Raw genomic sequence first — 9,606 nt, 5'->3', positions numbered from 1 at the left:
ACGCTGTTCGAGTCTATAAAAACAACTGTAAATGGAATGACTAGTTAATTAAATTTTGTTTTTAATTAAATCAACCGTTCTTTTAATGCATAAGAACAAAGTATTATGCGTTTATTACTTAATTAAATTGTATTTGTAATTAAATTGTCCCATTTTAATTACGACAAACGCTGTGGATGAAAACATCCATTGAAAATAACCGTAACTATATATTTCAAACATACTCGCAAATTCCGTGTGCGCTGAACGCTGAGCCAATGCTCACGACCTAGCAATTGCATGACGATGACGACGTACAGTACTGTACTAAATATCTATGCCTGTCCAAAATACAGGTGAGTAACTTATACATCAATATCGACGGTATTTTCGTGATTTTAGAAGACAAATATGTTAATCTATGCCCTAAATACCTGTGCGTGGCTATTGCTTTATCGGGAATTGCCACGAAACTTTACCAAACGAGATAACTATATCGCGATATGACACAATAACCGACTTCTTGTTGACTATTTAAATTAACTAAAGTCATAACTTTATAACTAATGTTATTCAAGAAATAAAACAACAACAAAAAACCTACGGCACGTGGTATTCCCAGGCGGTCTCCCATCCAAATACTAACCACGCCCGACGCAGCTTAACTTCGGTGTTCGAACGAGAACCGGTGGATTCTACGTAGTATGGCCGTAGGCAGGTGTTACAGGTAAAAATCAAAGACTAAATATATCCACTAGAAAATACAATTAGCAAGAAGTTTTCCGTATTGACATGGAAACTGTAATTTTCGGCAAAAGACTGTCGTCGCATTAGATACAGTATTCATGGTATGTTGTTGCTAAGCCTGTTCGTCGCTATCAGAACAAGTCGATGACGAATTCATATCTGGTGTACTATTATCATTAAATATGCCGGTCTAAGTTTACCATGCTTTAAACGATTATTATGAACTACCTTGGGATAGAGTTTATTCCAATGAACATATTTCAGACGGCAGTTCAGAGGTTAAAAAAGGTAAAATGGTGATATTGTATTGTATTGTATTGTATCGTATTGTATTGTATTGTATTGTATTGTATTGTATTGTATTGTATTGTATTGCATTGTATTTCATTGCATTGCATTGTATTGCATTGCATTGCATTGCATTGCATTGTATTGTATTGTATTGTATTGCATTGCATTGCATTGTATTGTATTGTATTGTATTGTATTGTATTGTATTGTATAAAACTGAATAGTGAAATCTGAATTGCATGGGTCTGCGCTCCTGAGGTTATGGAAGGTTTTATCTTAAACTGTTTAACACTTCTTGTGATTGTCAACAGAAATTTGTAATGACTTGCTTTATATTAAGTGGGAGTTTTCCTTCCTGTATTACAGATTCTCTCCAGGGTAGCTGTATAGATGGATGGTTATCATATGATGGATATTGTTATACATTCGTCAGTGATACCTTGCATAGCTTCAACGATTCAGAAGGTTATTGCAGTGGTTTTGATGCTCATCTTACAACAGTTCCAAATAATGGAACAGGTATGGATGTTAATTCTTTTCTTTTCTTTTCTTACCTTAATTTGTTGTCTTTTCTACGGTAATCAATCACAACATTTTCAACGTGTCTTTTAAATTATTGTCCTGATTTTGGGGTGGGGTGGGGAGGGGGGGGGGCGACAGAATTAACAAACATACATATGTACGTTTTCAAAACAATGTTGAGGAAACCCTATACTGTGAATTGCACTGAATAACCCAGTGTTCCATGAACTGGTTAAAATTACACACACAATCCAAACGAAAATACCGTCAAATCTTGCGGTACATCATTGGAACCTATTTATGCAGTATAAACTTGAGAGGACTGAGAGTCCTGTTCTTAGGATCACACTGGCATTCAGCCCTGACACTATGGTCGTATATCTTTTATTCTGGCAAAATACAGAAATAACAGATCAAGGTCCAATTTGTCAATAGTGTAACAGTTAATTTGGCTGCCCTCTTTACAATACAGCATATTTCCTGAAGACGCAGGCTGCCATGTTTAGTCCAAGTAACTTTTGGATTGGTTGTGAGCTACACTCTGGACTGTGTAAATGGCAAGACGGTGGAGATTCCAATTTTACAGATTTCCAATCAGATTTGGCTGACGTAGATGGCGTACAATGCGTTGCCATGACGAGTAGCGAAAACTATCAATGGAATTATACAGTATGTCAAGACACTATGGGTTTTATATGCGCACAGGGTAAGTACGCCATGGAAGATATTGGCGCAAGTATATTAGTTAAAGTCGTATAATGTCAATTGATGGATTTATTTCCTTCATAAGATTGTTTATTTTACCTTTGATAGGGCTGGATCAATGCGCAGTAATTTATCATTCAAGTGTCGTTTAATTAAAAAATGTCTTGGCTTTAGCAATAGTATTCTACATTGAACTAGTGACATCAGCCTTGTGAATTACCCAATGTTGTAGACTTGGTTGTTTTAACACGGAAATGGCCACAACGTTATTTATTTTAGCAGACGTCTATTAAGCACTAAACAGAATACTGGGATATAATATGATGTGATTCTCGCTGGTTTTTAGTCAACTACTACATTTCAGTTGTGTTAAAAGTCGGATGTTTGATGATCTTTGACCATTTACTATCTTTATATAACTTTTTAAAGATGTCTCCACTTTCCCAACAGACTGTGTTGATACGTTGGGTATTGAAGAGGGTTTAATACTGGATAACCAAATCAGTGTGAGTTCGATGAAGTTGACTTCCAGTCTTGATTCCCTAAAACAGTTCGTGCGTTTAAAAACTCGGTTTGGTGCCTGGATGCCAATCATCAACAACCAACAACAATGGGTTCAGTTCACATTTACTTCGTTTCATCGTATCAGGAAGGTTCAAACTCAAGGACATCCAATGAGGGACGCCTGGGTGACAGAGTATAATATACTGTACAGTTTGTCTGGTGATTCATGGGAAATGTACGAAGAGAATGGCGAGGAAAAGGTCAGTTAGCATAAATCGGACTAAAATGATTGCAGAGTAGGCTTACTTTAGTGTTGATGATTTATCGATATCAGACTATCAGTTTTGGTATTCCTGGCAGCTGTGTTGATGTAATGCCGATAACCAACTTCAGATCTATCTAAATTGTTTCTTTCTTACACTTTTTTTTTATATTTTGCTCCTAAAATGCACCATTTCAAACACCTTATAAGCAACATCGTTTGTCAGTATTTTCCCTTGTAAAGTGTAAGTTTTGAAAGAGATAACTAAACTTAAACATTATGATCTAAATGCATCACATTTGATAAGAAAATAAAACCCCAAAATAGATCCTCAGGTGTTCGAAATGGCCCTCTTATAATGTTGGTCTAATATCCCGTCTAATTTTCTTACAGACATTTATTGGCAACACAGATGCGAATTCTGTTGTAACAAACGTTTTATTTGATATTCTACTTGCCAAATACATACGTATAAGTCCACAAAGTTGGAGCGGGAGTATAGCTCTTCGGATAGAGTTCTATGGTTGTACCATTGCAGGTAGGAAGAATGTCTTCCGTAAAATATGTTGTGTACTTACTACTAAAAAACGTGTGTACAGGTAATGTTTGGTGAACACGTAATATTACATTTGCATAATGTATATAATATAATTATGAATTACGAAATATGGAAAATTAATATATTAATCATACATGAACGCTTTCAGTATGAGAATAATTAGTTGACATTGTAACGAAGACAGAAGCTATACTGTGAGTGTGGTGGTGCAGTAACCTAATAAAGAGACTTTGTATCTGCCTCTGACCATACCGTGCTAGGAATGGCACTACTTCAAGATTTAAATTATGACTTTTTTGATGCGAATGTTACTATGACTGACAACGTTAAGGTAAAAATTTAGTATAACATTTATTTTTCGTATAATTGTTTTTCAGACGGTGACTACACTATCCATTCTTTCGCCAACACTACCATCAATCATTACGGTTCGAATGGAACAATTGCATGTACAGCTTACGGCGTTCCAACACCTACCATCACATGGATGAAAGATGGCGCTATATACATGCCTCCAAGTAATGTGGAGATTAAGACAAACAATGTATCTTTGTTGTTGGTGACGTCAACCATCTACTTCACCCCACTGCTAGACGATCGTGGTTCCTACACATGCTTTGCTGGAGATGATCGATATGGATCCACAAGCAAAATGTTTTATCAGGAAAAAGGTATGATGACACACGTTCATACTTATTTCGTTACAAGAAATATAAACCAATGCTAAAGATATTGGCGAGACTTTACGAGATTTGTATTGAACACGTGACAATTCTTACGTGTCATTCCACAGTCGGTTCTCTGACATGCTATATACATACTTCACTAACACTGTAGTTTATAAGTCTCTGTTACACAGTTATGTAAACGTTTCACTTGAAGTCGGAATAGGCAATTGCTTAATATGTTACTCAATGTAGAAACGACAGTAAGTTGTCCATATTTCTTGAAAGGTTAAATGACTTCCACCAATGATATTTAGATCTAACAATAGGGTTATAGCAGTTTATGCATGTAAGATTACTTCTTTAGGTGTGAATATTAATTAATTTCCCGAAAGTGTGTTATATTTGTTAGATTTGTTAACTAAAAGTTTGATTTTCATTCTTGTTTATATACTTTGGTTAATTAAACGATGCCCCGGTTTAATTTGTACTTTGTAACTTAAGCAATAAATAATACATATATATATATATTTCTAGGTGTTCCAACGTACGGGGTCGATGGTATTGTTGGATGTCAAGGCGACACTCTGGAATTCACCTGTCCACAGGGGTTCTATGTAGAATTCACTGACGTATTCTACGGCAGGGAACACAATGAAATTTGTATCATTTCTGATGATAATTATCCAACTGGTAAGTCACTGGCTCTTCTGTTTTACTAGCTTCTTTCAAATTATGGTGTTTTCTCTTGAGAATTAGGTAAATGAAAAGGCGTATTTCACTAGGCAGCAAACACAGGTAGACATTGCAACAGGAGGAACCAAAACGTGCCTCGTTTGTTTTGGAAGGAATTGTTACATTGCCACACTTCCGATTATTATCACAAAATCGTTAAGCAACATTTTCTTTTTCGACAGATTGTGCATATGACCAGGAATATATATTAAACCGTTTGCAAGTCCAGTGTGGTAAGAAAAGAAGATGTGAACTGCAGGTTCTCCAGTCCTTCTTTGACAGTGACCTGTTCAACGACAGTTACACGTCGTGTTATAACTGTAACAAGTACCTCAACGCATCATATGTATGCACGAGTAAGTACTACTAGTAAAAATCGATGGGTTATTTATCAATATAATATCAAAGCAGAAATAATGCAGTACAATGTTCAAAGCTAAATAAATGAGCCAGGCATGCATTAAAAACTCTGATATGGGCTCAACTTTGTAACTCTTTCTTAAATGTAAAGAACTAGCCTAAGAATGTAATAAGGGAATGTTAATATTAATGCTTATATTAAATTTACTAAAACTTGAACAATTACATTAAAGATAAATTTGGTACTAAATGTAATATGGGGAGGAGGTCAAGAGAAAAAAATGTGAACGTAATGGGATTCGAATTAATAGTCATAGCATGAAAAATTTCACTTTTGCAGATGATCTAGTAGACCATGAGAACCATGACGTGATTGGATGTGACAATGACACAATAGAGTTTGGTTGCCAAGATAAACATTACATCCACGTAGTGTCGGCTTCGTATGGAAGATCTGATAAAAGTGAGTATCTTTTCGTTTTTCAGTCTTGTAAAGACTAGTGACATATAGTCGTAAGACTAGATTTATCTCTCTTCCGACAAAAACCTGAACAGTCCATAATAATGTCTTGATTACTACAAACAAAATTGATAGAACAATGTGTTGAGAGGCAAGATGGTTTGAATATAAACTCACCTCGATGTTTCGCCAAGAGTTTTGTATCTTAATCAGGCTTGAATTCTGAATACCAATTCGTTAACCTAGACTAGAATACATACATGATCTGAAGGTATAAGTCAGTGAGAGCGAATTAATGCTCTTATATTGTGATTGCAGGTATGTGTTCGTATGAAGGCTCTGGGGGTACTTACACCAAGTGTACAGCCAGTAATGACACTAGTTTTGTGGAAATTATCGGACAAAATTGTGATAATAAACAACAGTGTATGTTGAAAAGTATGTACTACGAAATCTTGCCAGACCCTTGTCCATCGGTTATCAAGTATATAAACATTGCATACACATGTGAAACATTTGGTAAGTAAATGAATGATATTCATTGCGAGTATAGTTGAAACGGGCTCTGCAACAAGGTTTAGGATTCTGACAACATTTGATATATTTAGGTATATTGAAATGATGGAACCAAAATCATACTGAGCTTTCATATCCCCGTAGCCTCTGCTGGGCAGCATTAGCATTTCACAAAAATCATTTTGCCAAGTGTTCTTTAGAAAGTAGCAAATATATCTCCGAATAACAAATATCAATAATTATTCAGTCGTCATTCTGATAATTTTCAAACAGTATACTCAGATCGTATAAATATTGTATCATAACTACTCTTGTGTGTGGACACCACTGGAAACACCACTGATCATACTTACAAGATCATATATGATCTTCTCTCGTAAATCTGACCATTTATTTACATGGACAGCTGTTATCGGCTAAATTAACAATGTAATCGTTATATTTTTTTAATAGGAGGTAACCTAGCTTTGTTCAGAGATGTCACTTCTTCAATTACTGGACAGGATCTATCAGTGGTCACGGACCGAGTGACTTCGCCAGATGAACAACGTAACTTGTGTATTCTAACCAACGATACGTCATCTACAAGGGAACAGGAACAGTGGTGGATAATTGATCTCGGAGATGCCTATGATGTTACCAGGATTGTCATTAAAAATGCTGACAGTATTTGCGGTAAAAGATAATCAATATTCTAAATATTGTGAAAGGATGGGTCGCTTTGCACAGCATGTACCGTTTTGTCTTTATTTATTTATTAATTAATTAATTAATTAATTAATTAATTAATTAATTAATTAATTAATTTATTTCTGTGTGTGTGTGTGTGTGTGTCTGTCTGTCTGTCTGTCTGTCTGTCAGTCCGTTCATGTTGAAAAATGAGAGGTAACACTCCAATTGTTACTTAATCACGCAATCAGTGTTTGATGTTGATACTCACAAGCGTTCGAAATGAAACTTGTTATGACTATTGTTGAATTTATCGAATTTCACAAGAATGGAGGAACACCATATTTGAAACTATAGACTCCACTTCATCAAATATTTCTATCATGAAACTATGTTATATACGTGAATTATTATCTTGATCATACTGAATTCATTGTATTAATATGCAGGAGGTTCAAGTGTCCGCATTGGCCGTGAAAGTAATATATCCCAGAATGCCTTGTGTGGCTCCATCAACGACAGTAGTTCAAATGTTGAAGTCTACTGCACAGTGCCTATCTCTGGACGATACATCAGTCTACAAACTTGTAACAATGCAAGCTTTTGTGAAATCGAAGCTTACTATGGTGAGATATGAATTCAATGTGTTTGGTGTTATGGACATATTTCCCATAATTTATATCCGTGTGTTTTCATATGACTTCAGTCTGAACTGTATAGAAAGTCAGTAACATGTATTCGATCACTTGACTTATGTCCATTGAAACATTATATTGTATATATATATTATTATTTGTAACGAAGTTATCTATTTCCATTAATTTTCATATGAGCTAGATAAAGTTCAAATCATTTGTTATTATGTGTCAATGTTCTTGGCCCAATTAGTCACCTATGTCATCACCTAATTAACATTATTATATTTTGAAGATTTCGAACATCAGCAGACATCCATAGCATGTGAAGATGAACGAATCACACTTACTTGCAACAATGGATACATTAACATAAACAGTGCCACTTACGGTCGAAGTGTTGGAGGTATTTGTCCTTCGTCTTCATCCGAACTAAAAACTGATGTAACGTGTACCGGTGATAGCCAGGATACATTCAGTATTCTATCAACTTTGTGTGATGGTGAAAGAGAATGTACTGTGGATGTTACATCGCACATTAAAGACGTCGTAGGGGATCTATGTCCAGATGTGTATAAGTACGTGACGGTAGAGCACACATGTCTGCCTGAAATCAGAGGTATTAAATTTAACGTTTACAATTGTGGTGTGGTTTTTATTATTTTATGTATACGTCTTCATATCCAATCCTATAGTTTAATTAAAAACGAGAGACTTAATTTCACAAACATGTGGGATCGTCATTTCTGATATATTAGCAAGGTCTATCCATGATTTCAGATAGAATTTTAATTTTTTTATGTAACTTACTGTAGGTAACAATTCGTAATATACCTATGTAATAAACGATAGAGATGTCACTGCTACTTTCTATAGACACCATTATTCCTGCTACTACATGCATGTAACATTACTGTTCTTTGGACGCAATAATTTGTTTAACAACGATATTTGTATCGCCAGGTTCAAGGTCATCAGTCAAATCTGGTTACAGCTGTGAAGGGCAAACACTACCAATAGCATGCATTGGCAAGAACCATTTTATCAACGTAACCAAAGCAACGTACCAAGCAGCCTATGGAAACGATCGATTTTGTGTTGCATCACGAGGTAGATAAAGTTCAGTTTCAGGTCTCCTTCCATTGATTGCCTCCGAAACAAAGGCAATTTTGTTATGACAAAATTATTATATTTGCTGATTTTAGGGACTCATATTGAAATAACAACAGAATATAAAAAAGTAAAGATGATAAATTCCTCAAACTAATCACAGGTAGTGAATACTTTCAAATGAACAACATGTCTTCATTTATGCTCATGGATTTATACTTAATACTAAAGAATGTAATCAATGCGAGTGTATATGTGGCTAAAAGTCTTGAATGTTCTTCACTTTGTATGATTAGAAACTTATGACGTCACAAATCCTAAATCATCCTGCCAGGAATATTATCTGCAAAGTCGACTACTTGGTGACGCTCCTCAAGATGGTGTGTACGAAATTGAGGTTGAGGGTAGGAGCGTCATTGTGTATTGTGACATGACAAGGAACAGAGGAGGGTGGACATTACTGCTTTCTAGTGTCAGTCAAGATGGTTGGACATCAGACACTGTGTTGGAATACAACGTCGAATCACCTTCACTTTACACTGATTATTCCATTCTCGTGTATGCTGACTATATAGTGACAGGTGGAATGGGAGCTACATATCAGGTTGGTTTCCCATTTTACTTCTCGTAAAGGAAGGTAATGCTATAATAGCGCTAATGAAACTACTTGATATATATTTTCATTATAGTAATTGCAAATGGTTTAATGTTGGTAAACATTATATGTATATCAGTTAGTCATTTGCACAAATAGTGATCTTCGGTAATAACACTTTTATATGACAGGATATCAATTATATTGCATCACAGTTCATTCTTTGCAAAGTCTTTCGAATCGCTGGTTTATATCGGAATAATTGTCATTTAACTTAGAGATAACTTAGGCA

At 35.3% G+C, this 9,606-nt stretch overlaps 1 non-coding gene across 1 annotated transcript; it reads right to left on the bottom strand.

Moving 5' to 3' along the window:
* Nucleotides 1-576: 576 nt before the first annotated feature.
* LOC144453863 (5S ribosomal RNA) lies at nt 577-695 on the bottom strand. Its single transcript, XR_013482441.1, has one exon. It is a non-coding gene; the product is annotated as a 5S ribosomal RNA (ribosomal RNA).
* Nucleotides 696-9,606: the final 8,911 nt, after the last annotated feature.

This window comes from Glandiceps talaboti, chromosome 2 (genome assembly GCF_964340395.1).
Source record: "Glandiceps talaboti chromosome 2, keGlaTala1.1, whole genome shotgun sequence".
NCBI lineage: Eukaryota > Metazoa > Hemichordata > Enteropneusta > Spengelidae > Glandiceps > Glandiceps talaboti.
The sequence above is the reverse complement of the archived record's forward strand: the minus strand, read 5'-3'. Positions and strand labels throughout refer to the sequence as shown.